This window comes from Esox lucius, chromosome 5, assembly GCF_011004845.1.
Source record: "Esox lucius isolate fEsoLuc1 chromosome 5, fEsoLuc1.pri, whole genome shotgun sequence".
NCBI classification, from domain to species: Eukaryota; Metazoa; Chordata; class Actinopteri; order Esociformes; family Esocidae; genus Esox; species Esox lucius.
The window spans coordinates 19,732,125-19,749,077 of NC_047573.1; the positions used below are offsets into that span (position 1 = coordinate 19,732,125).

Genomic DNA, 16,953 nt, shown 5'->3' on the forward strand with positions numbered 1-16,953 from the left:
CAGGGAATGCTGTAGATTAGGCCGTCACAGAGTATTTCCCGAATGTGAATACATTTGTTGTGTCAGTTCAAATGACCTTAAGAGTTCACGATTTGGTTGATTTTAGTGACATTAAGCATTTCAGATTGAAGAAATCTGTGACTGCAATTAGAAAGCGGAAACCTTGTGTCTGGTCTATATTCAGAATAAGCTGGTTAGACAGTCTTTTTGTGGTCTTCTTCAGCGTGTGTAATCATGCCCAGTGGGTGGCGCTGGCGTGTGTGGATGTCTGATTAATTTGCATTCCTCTGAATGGACGGATGAGTCAGAACCAAAGTCTGAATCTGCACATCGTGATGCTAAGTTATTGTGCAGACTATTGAACGTCTGAGGGGTGGGACGCTGGTTGATTCCCATATATGTAAGGGGGTCTCGGCTATGCTGGTGGAAGAAAAGAGGCTCACAGATTCACAAGAGTACCATGGTGGGGCGTGAAGAAGGGGACCATGCTCGGAGATAAGCGCCACGATACTGCTGTGTGTTGGGGGTTATGGGTGGGTCTCATTGACAGCGCTGTGTGTTGGGGGTTATGGGTGGGTCTTTGTTATGAATGCAAATGGACGACTTGTACTGCCTGTTAAAAAATCTAAAGATTATGTAATGAATTAGTTTTTGGTAGTGTGCATTTTATATGGTTTTCGTTGTTCTTTGATGCCAAAAAGGAATTTTGGAAATCTAATTCTCTCACACAAACAAACAAACAAACCAAAAAACAAACAAACAAACACACACACACACACACACACACATACACACACAAACATGCATACATGATTATAGCTTGGGGCTTGATGAGAAACATATCCAAAGAGCAGGCAATTACAGAAGCTTTTGACCCTTACCATTTCCCCACTTAACACTCTCTGTACCTTTCTCGCTCTGTTTCTCATGGTATGAGGGAGTTTTAGAGATTGTTACACACACACATATAATCTCTCTCCCCCTATCATCCAAGCACCCCCTCTCTCTCTTTCTCTCACACTCTCTTATACACACAAACACACACACACACACACACACACACACACACAGAGTACTTTTCTTATGACTGCGGTAGAAGGAGTCAAACCAGCTATCAGGATTTGTCAGTGTAATTGAATAGGCCCTCAGCTCTTCTCTCTTCTCTGCATGGGAGAAGTCTATCAAACTTGCTGATATATATGTGTTTTTGCTAAGTCAGCGTTTGGGACCTCTCGGAAATACATTTCCAATATCCATGTGAAGAGGTGAGTGCGGTGTGTGATAGACTGTAATATGCAAGCCATTCCGTATTTGGACTCCAAATCTAGTACAACTCACACAAAAAAACACATTCAATGTCTCCGTGCGCGGATGACTGGCCTTCGATGTGGAAAGGTATTTATCTGAGCCCTCAAGTGGCGTGTCTCTGTGGAAAACGTCTGGCTGTCTTTGTGTCCCCATCTAAGTGGCTTGTCATGTTGTTCTAATGGAGATTCCTGTGACTGTGTGTGTGCCTGTGTGCAGGCGTTATAAATACTGAAAAACTAAGGTGAAACAAACCAGCCGCTGCAACTGGAGACAGAGGGCGTTCCCCAAATGGCACCTTGTAGCCTACATAATGCATTACTTCTGACAACGGCCCTAAGGGTCCTATATATGGAGCAGAGTGCCATTTGGAACACTCGGTGAGTGAGTGTGAGGTCATAGTTGACAACAGGAACACTGCCTGTCTCAGTCCTGTTTACTGTCACAAACTCTCTAGTCTTACCGTTGAAATCATTGTCTATTTTGGCAGATAACAATGACTGAGAGGAAGAAATTGACTGCTAGAGACAGTGAGAAGGAGTGAGAGTCAGAAAGAATTGGAGAAATGGCCAGGGGAGAAAAAAAGAGAGGAAGAGAGATAGAGAGTGAGACAAAAAGAGAGAGAGAGACGAGGGGCCTCCATGCTTCAGGACAGGCAGATGCGTAATGTGATCTATCCCTGCCTGACCCAGTGTTCTATATATGGCAGCATGCAGACAGTGATGTGTGAGGCTTATAGAAGAGCTGGGATGGCACTAAGACACACCAATGACAATACTCTGCTCTTATATTGGAACTGGTGTTGTTGGTGATAGTATGAGTCGTTCAGTTTTAGGGGTATCATGTACTGGCAGTAGTAGTCAAAGTCTTTTTATTGTCAAATGTTCAAAATAACATAGTGTCATTCTGAGCAGTGAAATTCATATGACATGGCACGTGACACCTATGCCCTAACATTATGTAAAATGTAAAGCAATATGAAAGATATCTTAAAAATTAGGAATATAAACACGTGTAATATTGTTTTGTAATAGTAGAAGTAGGTATAGACTGCAGATATAGTGGTAGACTACTACCACTGAAGTAGACTTTAGTGGTAGTAGTAGTAATGGCAATTCTAACATAAGTTTGTATTATTAGTTACACTAGTAGTCATAATAGTAGTAGTAGTAGTAGTAGTAGTTGTAGTAGTAGTAGTAGTAGTAGGAACAGTAGTTGCCGTATTAGTAGCAGTGTGTGTGTGTGTGTGACTGAAGCAGTGGACGCATTACTGTTGGTCTGTACAATAGCAGTTGAGCAGAGCTGTGTCGGGTGTTGTTATTGTAAAGCTGGCAGTTGAACTTTGCGCGGTATTCTCCTGTGGTCGGCCTGCTTTCCAGCCACCTCTCCCCTCTGCCAAGAGGAAGTGTGAGTTTACTCAGTGTTATTTAAAGACTGGAATGGCACAGCGAGGAGGGAGACAGCACCTTATGTGTTAACCCCCATCTCCTCCTCTTCCTCCTCTCCTCCTCATCCCTCTCTTCCTGATCACCCCATCCGACATGCACATGCAGATTTCGTCTTTGAGGCACGAAAACCTGGGAGAGGCCTAATGTAGCTTGAACATTTGCATCGTTTGATCTTAGCTTTGACTCTAATGACTCCTATGACAATGAGAGGTGTTAGCGGAGCAGGGGAGGGCGAGGAGCGAGGCTAGGGCGAGGAGAAGGCGAGGAGAGAGCGAGGGGAGAGCCGTCAGAGTAGTGCAGTGCAAAAAGGAAAATTATATAGCTCTCACTTTACATTCAGCAAACAGGCTCCAGAAGAAGATTGAGCTATTACTGCGCGAACGAGCGAGATCAGGAGGATGCGCCAGCCGATGCTAACAGGACAAATTACCACCAGGTCTAAATGGAGAGAAGTGAACGAATGAAACAACAGCCATTATTCAGATAGGGCTGTTATTAGTCCTCTCAATGAATAGCCAGCTGATATTCGCATCATATAGACGATGACAGATGTTCCTGTTAATGACATTTGAACATGGCCAGCCCAACGTTTTAGTTGTCAGGCCTTCCTTGTTTATTCTGTTTGATTTTCTGTGTGTGTGTGTGTGTGTTTGTGTGTGCGTCTGTCTGTGTTATTTCAGTGTTTATCCCGTCCTAATGAAATCCGTTTAGAGTAGGACATAATAGCACATATGGTTTAAATGGGCCCATTGTGTTGGGCCTAAGTGGCGTGGGTCTAAATCTCTGGTCTCATCTGTCCTTTTCACGGGGGGAGGATAGAAGGCTGATCGAGGACAGACGTTAGGGCTCTGGAGTTCAGTCTCCTATTTCTTTATATGATGTAATGGATTTGCAACTCCCACATCCTGCAGAGAAGACATACACACACAGACAGTCAGACACACACACACACACACACACACATATACATAGACAGACACACACACATATACACAGACATACACACACACATATACACAGACATACACACACACACACACACACACACATACACACATACAGGCAAACAGAGAACTCAGCTTTATAGGGAGACAAAATACAATAGAGTGAGAGAAAGAAACATTTATTTTGGGTAGGGAGGCAGAAAAAGATTGGAGGAGAGAATAGATAGATGGAATTAGTGGATGTTAGAGGGTTTTCTCTGTATGCTGCACTGTTTTAAAATGATTTCAGGAACTGGATAGAAAAACTGTAACGAGGGACTGGGTGGGAAAGAGAAGGACAAAGACACACAGAATACACTAGAACGGTACTATGAATTTCAACAGATTTCCATGAAAAATACTGTACATGATGGCTTCCCTTCATCCTCCTGCTCCTTTTGTCAGCCTGACCTGGGTCACTGCCGAGTGGGGGCATGAAGGAGGATGTAAGAGGGATGGAAGGAGGAGAGAGGAGCAGAGACAGAAGGGAACCAATACAGGAAATACATGGATGAAAGGAAAGAGTAAATACACGGGGAATAAAATGGAGAGGAGGAGGTTGTGTGGTGAACTTGTTTATGTGTGCTCAGACAATGACATGACATGACTTAGTTTGTATGGTTTTTAATTTCCTGTACAGCCCACTTGGAAGCTATTCCTGTAGTATTCTTTCAGAGAGGGAGCGGTATTCTCTCAGAGAGGGCGTGGTCTTCTCTCAGAGAGGGCGTGGTATTCTCTCAGAAAGGGCGTGTTCTTTCAGAGAGGGCGTGGTCTTCTCTCCGAGAGGGTGTGGTATTCTCTCATAGAGGGCGTGGTCTTCTTTCAGAGTGTGCATGGGTAGGCTGTCAGCCACAGTTTGGCTCTGCCACTATCATAGTTGCATTAAACATACAGTCTGGGGCATAAACATAAATGTAATCTCCCATTTTCGGTTGGTTGTGTAATATGTTGATTAAATGTGCACAATCTGTCGGAAGTAACACTTTCATGTCACAATTAACCTTGATATTCCAATTTTGAAAGTGAATGGTTTTTGGTGATATGGGGCACTACTGTGATACAACTTTGGGGGACCCTTCTGGCTCGACAGCAACACTTTCAACCAGTGGGCAAATATTTGCGGACAGCATCCTTAAATAGCATCCTATTGCCTGATTAGTGCACTCCCTGTTGTGCTCTGGTCCAAAGACATGCAGTAGGGTTGTGCCAAGGGAACCTGTAGCGCGTTAGGGCCAGAGCCCCACATGTGACTATAAATATGTATATATGTATATATTATGGTTCAAACTCTGAGAAAAGTGTTGTACATGTGCTTACATTAAAATGTGCTTACATTTACTAAAATGAACCTCCTAATCTGTCATCTGGGGCTGAGTAGCATGTCATTTGCTTACCTATGGGCACAGTCTGCACCAATGAGATAGTAGGGATTGCCTAATTTGGTGGTCAGTGGAAGTAGTTGCTGCGGTCATTCCTCCGTCAGCCAACCATCTGCAAGCCAGACTATATTTTCTGTCTGGATTCTTGTCAAATGAGTAATCGTAGTTAGCTAGAATAACCAGCTGGCTCATGTTTAGCATTGGCCGTTGGCTTGAAACTATTCATAGAAATATGTGTCATTTTGTTATCCTTGTTAGCCAATGCAAAGGTGACATACTGGCTGTAACTAACTACCATGGCAACCTTGGCATCAGTGTTGTAACCGGGAGTGTCAGATAGATTCTTTATACCCATCCTATGTTTATGGTTACTTCTGCTCTTTATTTTTCCTAACAAGTGTGTGAATCAAAATCAGTAGTTGGATAGTTATTGCTTTTGCTATCGATCTAGTTGCATTTCCAACTGTTCTTATCATTATTATTTCCATACAGTATTTTATGCAGCATATCCTCACAGAGAGGTTGCTGGTCCACCCCCCAGAGAGGTCACAGGTCCATCCTCACAGAGAAGTCACAGGTCCACCCCCCAGAGAGGTCACAGGTCCATCCTCACAGAGAGGTCACAGGTCCACCCTACAAGAGAGATCACAAATCCATCCCCACAGAAATGTCACAGGTCCGGCCTCATAGAGAGGTCTCAGGTCCATCCCCCAAAGAGGTCACAGACAGTCCTCCCAGGGGTCACAGGTCCATCCCCCGAAGAGGTCACCGGTCAATCCTCCCAGAGAGGACACTGGTCCATCACACTGGAGAGGTCACATGTCCATCCTGACAATGAAAGACTGTTACAGAAAACATCTTTAGCTTTACATTTTTTCTGGTTCTGGAATGATTCGTTTATCTCTGTGCCTTTACTTTTGGACTATCGGTTGTCTCTTATCAGTATAGCCAGTCCCACTGCCAACATTCCAGAAACTATCGCCAGCCAGCAACATAAACATTTTACTGACAAGGACGGTCAACTGTTTACTGACAAAGCAAAAGTGTTGCTGGCAACAGCCAGTGGTTGTGTGTGTGTGTGTGTGTGTGTGTGTGTGTGGGTGTGTGTGTGTGTGTGTGTGTGTGTGTGTATGTTTTTGGGTGTGTATGTATGTATACATTATGTTCAGTTAGAATGTGATAGAGTTAGCCTGTATGCAGGGACCTTTAAAGTGATCCCCATCAGGTTCTTTAGAAAGTATGGATTCCTATTTCCCATCCTTCTAATGCACATAACTCCAACCTTGGACACTGTACCTGAGGACACACCTTTATTCTTCCTCCTTTTCCTTTGCTTTATCTCTCTCCATCTATCGTTCTCTTTCCTATCTCCCTCCCTCACTTTTCCCCTTTCTGAATGAGGGTATAGGTCAGTTATCTACAATATTGTGTAGATGGATCGTCTTGGCCCAGCTCCAGTGGGAAACAGACATAGTCAGTCATCTAAATTCTCCTTAGCTAAGAAAAATTAATTCCAACCCCTAACGTCCCCTCTGGCCTTTGTTTGGAGGATGTCTAAAGGATTTGCCATGACGACGTGTCAGGACTGAATGTCCTTCTCAAGGTCAACTGGTAAGGTCTGTCTGTGTGTCTGTATGTGTATCTGTATGTGTGTCTGTCTGTGTGTCTGTAAGTGTGTCTGTCTGTGTGTCTGTGTGTGAAAATACACCCCTATACTACGTTTCATCACCTCCAGTCAGTCAACTCGTCCCCGTCTCGATCCCTCCAGTGAAGCTAGGATTTAGCCTTATTGAACATGTCAGTCAGTCACTGGAAATGGTTGGTGATTCGGTAAATGCATGTCCATGTCAGTGATGTCAGCCCACGGATTCATCAGCAAACCGGACGGTGGACTGAAATCCTCTGGAACTCATCTGGAGGTTTTCTTTCAGTTCTGTGGGCTAGGTAGGTGGTCGCCGTGTTCGCTTGTATGTGGGTAGTATTAGAGCCACTGTGTGTGTGTGTGTGTGTGTGTGTGTGACTACTGGCTAATGCAAGTGCATCCTGGACTCCTGCTGTCATGTTTTTATCGGCTTTAGTGCAGTTTAGGGATCTGATCTGAAGCCCTTCTGGTTGTCTTCAGATGTTTATCTGAGAGGTGAGGGACATACTGAGGTGTCTGCCCTGGCCCCTTGCGACTCCTCAGCTGCACAGCCGACCGTGTTCCAGTGCACGCCGCTATCGTCTTCCCGCCACATAGTCGCCATGGTTCTTTTGCCGTCCATCTGGACGCACTCACGTCCCTCTGTGCCAGTCTGCCTGTATGGACCAGCTTCCCCCGCACTGTTGGGGCACTGCCCACATGGGCGCTCTGTAGTGTCACCCAGGCCCAGAGGCTTGGAACAGTAACATGCCAACATGCCCCTTGTTCTGGGTGGAGAGTGATGGATGCTGGCCTCATCTGGTTGTCCACACATACACACATCAAGTCACCTGGACCCGTGGCAGGATGCCAAATGTGCGTCAGGGTTTGTTTGGTGTTGTGTGCTAGGGTGTGTGTGTGAGACGAGAGGGGCCAGTGTGTGGAGGCAGAAAGAAAACAATGACATTGGTCATTAGAATGATGGCTAGAACGAGACCGGCCTGTGTGCCCTGTCTACTGAAAAAAGAGAACATTATATCGATGCGCTAAAGTGGCTAATCATTCCAAAGCGTGAGTTTCCCTTTAAAACGTTTTAGAAGTCTCTCCCTCCCCTATTCCCCTTTTCTCTCCTCTTTTTTTCTTGCTCGTTCTTTCTCTCGTCACTCTCCTCTCTCTCGCTATCTTTCCCTCCTATCTGTCACTCCTTTCTTTTTCTCTTGCTTGCTCTCTCCTTCTCTCTCATCTATCTCTATAATACTGTCTTTGTCTTAGTGTATACTGTGACAATGCGTACTAATCAGAGCCACGGTGTGTTGATATCCCTCTTTGTCCTCTGCGGGCCTGCTCATTAAACATCCTATTCAATCTAAATGCCACCTTAGCAGGTTGCGGACTTCGCCATTGATTTCAGTCATTTCCTTTAAAACGTCTGACACTCTCGTCCAGTCTGATTTCAATAGTTAATAGAACTGCCTGCCATTAAAAATAAGAAAGAAAAAAAGTTCAATTTAGTTTTTCCCTCCAGACATAATGGGCAATGGTAAATTGGTTTCCTTTTTTTCCCCGGGATGACCAAACGAGAAGCAGCACTGTACAGACAATGTGAAGGGTAATGGCCAGTGAAACATAATCAGACTTTCCCCTCCTTTGCTTAAATCAACGCTCCTAGTCTTTCCCCACAAAAGCCAAGCTTTCCCTGTCTCGCAGCTGAGCCAATCATCTGTCTTCCTGTACGTCCGGAAGAGGAGAACCCGTCTGGGGAGGTTGTTGGGGAAACAGCGTTGGATAAAGATAAGAGTAAAGATACGATTTATTTATGGAGAGATGTATGAGTTCTTTGACGGCAAGAAATCCTAGCTAAGTGAAAATCTATCAATCCAAACATTTAAATTATTACGCTCTGAGCCGTAAAACTACTAGAAGGTAATAGATACTTGCATGGAAAATCTATAAGTGCCTATAATAGATATAATATTGTTCAGTCCAAAGGTAATCAGCTTCGTTTTTTTTTTGTTTAGTTTTTTACCTTTTAGTTATTTAGCAGACGCTCTCCTTCAAAGCAAATTACCGTTAGTGCATTCAGTGTGTGTTCCTGCAGAATCGTTACGCCCTTGCGTATTCTGGACAAGAACCTGAAAACCACATGTATAATCCGCATTGTGTATGCACACACACACACACACACACACACACAAACCTGCACTCGCCACCCCCCCTGCCTCTCCCAGTCCTCCTTTCTCAGACACTGTAATGTTGCCTGTCCATGTTCAGAACAGTCCATATCACGGATGATGTCCCATCTGTCAGGTCAATCTACTAGAGCCAGGGACTGAACCTCCCCGATGGCGCCACCATAGCCTAAACCAGTGTCATGGCCTCCGGTGTGCTGATCTAATCGACAGAAATGGACCGTTCTATAGGTCGCTAGCCGTCAAGCCACTGTGATTAACAGACAGCATGGCATTGGCATCCAGGAATCTAGGACCCTAACCTGAGATGGCATCTCTGTATCCAACAAACGCCCCCGGGTATCATGACAGATCAACGCTTATTCCATTACCGTCTTGGCACGCCAGAATTCCACCGGGATGTTATCAGCACTGGAAAAGGCTTTGGTATGGCATCAGAATGCCATCGGGGTGCCATGGTCACATTGTCTCTTGCTCCGGGTGGCTTTGATAGCGGTGCCAGGTGACACAGTGTCTGGTCAGATGGCATCACGCCACCGGCTGGAATGACATTCCCACTGAGGTGTCGTGGGAGTGTCTGCGCTCGCGTCCAGGGGAGAGTTTGTTTGCGTCTTCGCGTCCGCATGTTTGAATGTGTGTTTGTGTTTTTAGAGGCAGGGATCAGGTCGTTCCCAGTGCCGACCTGGCTGATCCTACAGTGTGTGAATCCATCTGGTAATGGCTTAAGGGGGACAATCTCTCTAAGCCGACGCCAGTCATGGATGGCACTGCCAAGGGACTGTGTACACTTCGAGCTCTGAGTCGGAAAACATACAGTCCCCCCCCAAACAAAACAGAGCAGTGTAGTGTTGAGAAGAATCCACAGAAAACCTGTCGAGCCCCATGGGTGGCTGTGTTACATGGACGGCCACAATCAACAATATCTGCTTATTCTCCTGTGCTGACACACACACACACAAATCTCAGGAGTATTGAGCTTCACATGTTTGTTTTGTGTGCGTGTGGGTGTTTCCAATTTGGCCTTTCCACACAGACATTCCTGTCTCCCGGGGCCACCTGTTCCCAGCAGACACAACTGTTCCCATCCTTCTGGCACCGGCACCTCCTCTCTCCTCACATCCCCCCCGTCCCTCTGAACTATGGCTCTTGCGGATGCCCGGCGTGCCCTGACCATGACCGCCTCATTCTCCACACATTCCGGGCCGGGGATAGGATGACAGACAGCCTGAGCCACCGCGGACGGCAGACATCTTGTTTTCGGCGACAGCTGGCTACGGACCTGCCTCTGAGGCGTTCCTCCTTTCATCATCTCTCGCCAAGGCGGGGTGGCGCGCGCCAGCCTCGCATATTTTATACATCTGACGCCGTCTTCCGCACTGGAGGGACAGAATAGGGGATAGAGGACCTCGATCTGGGAGAGGGAGTCTGAGATCTGGTGTCTATTCCTATCTTCACTCTGTCTTCCTAGATGAGTCTGTGGAAGTTTGGGTGACGGATGTCAGCCCATATCTGATCAGGGCACCTGATAGGTAAATCTCCCAAATGAAATGTAGACAGAGAACTAAGAAGAAACCGTCGACATTCTAAAACCCACAACCATAGACCATACCTGTTGTCGATTGGTTAAAAGTTCTGGGGGTGTCAAGATTTTTCAACATGAAGCAGGTGACGTGTTTTATTCCTCTGCTTCCACACTTTGTCCCACTTCCCCAGTTTACAGGAGTTGACAAGCAGTACAGTGGGACATTGGTTCCCTCCACTGGCTAAAACCCTGTCTCTCCCCCCTCTCTGCCTCACACGCTGCTTCTCTTCGCCCGCCCTCTCTGTCTCACTGTCCCAGCTCCGCTGCACGGGCCTGCTGGGATCTAACAGCTGCGACGTTACGCACTAAGCTATCTTTCCCTGCAGGCCCCGGCGCCGTGGAATCACTCTGTCTGGGCAAGCCCCATGTCATTCCCATCCCCAACCAGCACACTGCACAAAGAGATGGGATGGAGGGTGAAAGAGGGAGGGAGTGAGGGATGAAGAATAGCTGTAGATAAAGTGAACGAAAGAAGAGACGCGAGGAGAACGGGGGAAGAAGAGACGGCGGGTTGGAAATGGGAGAATAGGTCACAGGATGGGCAGGAGGAGATGAAGCAATTACCACTGGTATATAGTGGCAATTACCACTGGTATATAGTGGCAATTACCACTGGTATATAGTGGCAATTACCACTGGTATATAAAGCAATTACCACTGGTATATAAAGCAATTACCACTGGTATATAAAGCAATTACCACTGGTATATAAAGCAATTACCACTGGAATGTAAAGCAATTACCACTGGTATGTAAAGCAATTACCACTGGTATATAAAGCAAATACCACTGGAATGTAAAGCAATTACCACTGGTATGTAAAGCAATTACCACTGGTATATAAAGCAATTACCACTGGTACATAAAGCCATCACCACTGGTACATAAAGCCAGCACCACTGGTATATAAAGCAATCACCACTGGTATATAAAGCAATCACCACTGGTACATAAAGCCATCACCACTGGTATATAAAGCAATCACCACTGGTATATAAAGCAATCACCACTGGTATATAAAGCAATCACCACTGGTATATAAAGCCAGCACCACTGGTACATAAAGCCATCACCACTGGTATATGAAGCCATCACCACTGGTACATAAAGCCATCACCACTGGTACATAAAGCCATCACCACTGGTACATAAAGCCATCACCACTGGTATAGAAAGCAATCACCACTGGTATAGAAAGCCATCACCACTGGTATAGAAAGCAATCACCACTGGTATAGAAAGCATTCACCACTGGTATATAAAGCCATCACCACTGGTACATAAAGCCATCACCACTGGTACATAAAGCCATCACCACTGGTACATAAAGCCATCACCACTGGTATATAAAGCCATCACCACTGGTATATAAAGCAATCACCACTGGTACATAAAGCCATCACCACTGGTATATAAAAAGCAATCACCACTGGTATATAAAGCCATCACCACTGGTATATGAAGCCATTGCCAAGATGAATTATTTTTATAGTATGACGTCAAGTAATTACACACAGTTATAATAATGATGGACTTTGTTTGCTGTTAGATAGATAATAGGGTTTCCATGCCAACAGTATGTGTCATATAAGTTAATAATAATGATGTCTGCCAGACCACTTTGATGGTATGCTGTATCTAGGATACAGAGGTAACTGGTAGCCTGTACTTTACATGTGCTTTGTGTAATTAACTTCCACAAAGTCATCCGGTTTGGTTAATGCTGTCCATGAAGACCAATGTAGAGGAGTCAAAGTAGGACACGGTTTCTCTCCGCTTCTCTTTCTCTTTCCCTGTCTCTTTCTCCCTCAAAAGCCGTCTCCCTTGATTACGAAGGAGGAGAAAAGAGGGAGAGGAGGAGGGAGAAGAGCGGGAGAGAGATAGTTGCGGAAGAGGATTGTCAGAGAAGCCTTTGATGTTCTTTGATTAATATTTCTCCTTTATTTTGAGTTTTTATTCATTCATTACATTTTGTATTATCCTGTTGTTCCATGGCCAGAGGGTTTGCATTAGGGGGCTGCTGTGAAGCGTTTTTATATTCCTATAATGATTTTATTGTGATCCTAATTCTGTTTTCGTATGTTACCACTTTTAATTTATTTATATTCTTGACCTTGAACACTTAAAATTTAATTACTTAATTTATGATTATATTATGAAGTGATACTCATGGCCGTCATTCCTGTACACTCTGAAATTGTTTTCTTCCAAGGTGTTTTGTTGGCTCTCCTTGTAGAACCCTTAGAACCCTCTGAGGAATCCCTTTCGGATCCCAGGTAGAATGTATGTCTTCCATCGATGTTGTTTTGGTACCTCTCTAATTGTTTTGTAAAGAAACCATTAAAGGAATGTTTGCCCACAACCTCTCTGCGCTTTGGGTCCTGTCTTCCAACTGTGACAATTTTGTTTCTTTTCAGAGAGTGTCATGTGATCAGAAACAGGTTAAAGTAATTAGGATCTTTGAAAATGCACATGCACACACCCCATTCACACTCAAGCAAATATATGTGTATATATATATATATATATATATATATATATATATACACACTCACCTAAAGGATTATTAGGAACACCATACTAATACTGTGTTTGACCCCCTTTCGCCTTCAGAACTGCCTTAATTCTACGTGGCATTGATTCATCAAGGTGCTGAAAGCCTTCTTTAGAAATGTTGGCCCATATTGATAGGATAGCATCTTGCAGTTGATGGAGATTTGTGGGATGCACATCCAGGGCACGAAGCTCCCGTTCCACCACATCCCAAAGATGCTCTATTGGGTTGAGATCTGGTGACTGTGGGGGCCATTTCAGTACAGTGAATTCATTGTCATGTTCAAGAAACCAATTTGAAATGATTCGAGCTTTGTGACATGGTGCATTATCCTGCTGGAAGTAGCCATCAGAGGATGGGTACATGGTGGTCATAAAGGGATGGACATGGTCAGAAACAATGCTCAGGTAGGCCGTGGCATTTAAACGATGCCCAATTGGCACTAAGGGGCCTAAAGTGTGCCAAGAAAACATCCCCCACACCATTACACCACCACCACCACCACCAGCCTGCACAGTGGTAACAAGGCATGATGGATCCATGTTCTCATTCTGTTTACGCCAAATTCTGACTCTACCATCTGAATGGCTCAACAGAATTCGAGACTCATCAGACCAGGCAACATTCTTCCAGTCTTCAACTGTCCAATTTTGGTGAGCTCGTGCAAATTGTAGCCACTTTTTCCTATTTGTAGTGGAGATGAGTGGTACCCGGTGGGGTCTTCTGTTGTTGTAGCACATCCGCCTCAAGGTTGTGTGTGTTGTGGCTTCACAAATGCTTTGCTGCATACCTCGGTTGTAACGAGTGGTTATTTCAGTCACAGTGGCTCTTCAGCTTGAATCAGTCTGCACCATTCTCCTCTGACCTCTAGTATCCACAAGGCATTTTCGCCCACAGGACTGCCGCATACTGGATGTTTTTCCCTTTTCACACCATTCTTTGTAAACCCTAGAAATGGTTGTGCGTGAAAATCCCAGTAACTGAGCAGATTGTGAAATACTCAGACCGGCCCGTCTGGCACCAACAACCATGCCACGCTCAAAATTGCTTAAATCATTCTGACATTCAGTTTGGAGTTCAGGAGATTGTCTTGACCAGGACAACACCCCTAAATGCATTGAAGCAATTTCCATGTGATTGGTTGATTAGATAATTGCATTAATGAGAAATTGAACAGGTGTTCCTAATAATCCTTTAGGTGAGTGTACTGTGTGTATATATATATATACACATTTCAGGTATTTTATGTAGATTTGTTACCGTTTTATTAGCATCTCCGTATATGAAATGCAATGTGATCTGTAAATATGGTGACAGTGAGCTTATTGTTGTTATTATTTTCATCTGTTACATCAAGTATAGATTATCTGATTTTATTTGAGTGTTTAACCATTCTGGGTAATTGTGTCCAAACTTTTGACTGGTACTGTACCTATTGGTTTCACCATTTAGAAGTGCCATTTATATAAACCTTTTATAGTCCACCTATTTCAGGGTTCCAAAATGATTGGCACAGATAAATGTCCAAACTAAGTGCTAACTATGTTTGCCTTAAGTCATCTTCAAATTAAACAAATATTGGATTTCAATCTAGAGATTGACTTGGCCAGTCAAGGACTGTCAATGTTCGGCCCTGAACACCTCTAAAGCTGATATTTAGCAGACACGAGGATTCTGAACATTTCCCCATTGATTCTGCTGCTGTCAGCAGTTCCATCATCAATCAAGACAAGTGACAATGTTCCAATGACTCTGCAGCCATACAGGACACATCCTCCTCTTGGTGCTTTTTGCCATCTCTCTGGTACAAGTTAATCTTTGTCTAATTCAGTGTTATTTACTAATGGCTGACGGTGGCCAGCCAGGAATAGATAAGACATCAGAGTGAGGGCCGCCAGAAGATAAAATACATAGATCCCAAAGAAAAGAATGTTCTCCACACAAGGTTGATTGATCCTTGCTTACAGGGATTGTTTGTCCCCATAAGTGTAGTTATGCATGTATGTCCATATAGTACAATACACACACCGTACCCACAGATGCACACAGTCCTCTGCCCCATACTGCCTGACTGAGTTAAGTGTATATTACAGTTCTCTTGAAGAGAAATGCAAGTGCATGTACCTACCAGGAAACTATGATGGGGAAGTGGGAGTCGGGTCCTATAGTGCTAGTCCATCAAAACGCAATGCCAAGTGCATCTATAGAATCAGGTAATATTGTCACTTCATTGATTTCAGTCTTTCTTACTGTAGTTTCTCTTTGAAGACAACTTGCAGACAACAGACTTTCCTATTTCTCTCCAGCGCATCTTGTCTGTAAGGGGAAGTCTAGTGGAGTTAGTAGTTCAAGGTTGTTACCCAACTTGGGGGGTTGATAGCAACACCGGACCATGTAATTTACAAGCTCCACTCGACCAGCTGAGCAAACTGATAGTGATTTCTGGGTTTGTGTGGTCGGGGTTGGTTCAAATTTTGCTACTGCAGCCCGCCTCTCTATCTGTCTCACACACTGGTGCTCTAGCATAGCCTTTCTGACTCCCGTTTTAACAAGGGAGACTGATACTGAGTGTTATTACAGGCTAATACAGTCTGGAGCTGTGTGATAATGAGTGTTATTACAGACTGGAGCTGTGTGATACTGAGTGTTATTACAGACTGATACAGACTGGAGCTGTGTGATACTGAGTGTTATTACAGACTAATACATACTGGAGCTGTGTGATACTGAGTTTTATTACCGACTAATACAGACTGGAGCTGTGTGATACTGAGTGTTATTACAGACTGATACAGACTGGAGCTGTGTGATACTGAGTGTTATTACAGACTAATACAGACTGGAGCTGTGTGATACTGAGTTTTATTACAGACTAATACAGACTGGAGCTGTGTGATGCTGAGTTTTATTACAGACTGATACAGACTGATCTCTTCCTTCCTTCCTATGACTTTTCACCCACCATCCATCTGTACATCTTTCCTCCCTCTGACACACACACACACACACACATTATTTCCTTATTCATTGAATTAGCCTTTTCACCTGTGTCTTTCAGATCGTGTAGATCGAAGTATAACGCAGCACAAATGATTCATTTGAAAGGGATCATCAGATTGTGTGTGCCTTGCCTTGAGGCACCACTGCTGGTGTTGTGTTCTGTACCGGTGGTGTTTGTTAGTACAACAACCTCCCACTTCACGGGTCGTATGGCTCATATCCACTCAGCATTACTGGACAACCTTATGTTCCGCGTACGGTTTCTGCTTCCCAAGTGGCTACCTCTTCCTCACACAGAGCTGTGCTTTCACACCCTCTACCTAACCGCGTGTCTTCTTTTAACTGACGCACAGTCGAGTGAAGGAGAGACAGGGAGCGGGCAGAAAAGAACACGGAGAGGAGAGAGAAACGCTCAGTGGAGAGAGCAGAGAAAGAAAAAGAAATGGAAGGAGAGCAGAAAAGGGGGAGTAGAGGAAGCCTGGAATAAGATCCAGTTCCGTGATAACCTTTGACAATATCAGTGATTCTACCCCCCCTCCCCCAACCTCTACTACATTTCATGTGCTGTCATTTGATTGTTGTTTTTTATCTCTCACTCCAGCATGTCTCTCTCTTTCTTGTTCCCCTGTTCCCTCACCCCTTCATCCCTGTGATGTTTTGATCCTGTTTTTCAACCTCTCTCTCTCTCTCTCCATCTCTCTCTCTCTCATCTCTCTCTTTTGTGTGTAGGGAGGCTCCCAGCAGTATTCAGCCTCCTCAGATTGATCCAAAGCTCTATCTTTCTCCCTCTGGCCTGCTATTGATCAGGGGGATAGAGGAGAGGAGAGAGGAGAGCATGGGGGTTGAGGAGCGCCGCGGGGTGGGGGCTGGGGGGGGGGGCGGTAAAGTAAGT

At 44.7% G+C, this 16,953-nt stretch overlaps 1 protein-coding gene across 10 annotated transcripts in view; it reads left to right on the forward strand.

The window, feature by feature from the left end:
* Window positions 1-16,953, forward strand: part of sdk2b (sidekick cell adhesion molecule 2b) — a 298,546-nt gene that overhangs the window by 157,094 nt on the left and 124,499 nt on the right. The gene's annotated exons all lie outside the window — the stretch shown is intronic.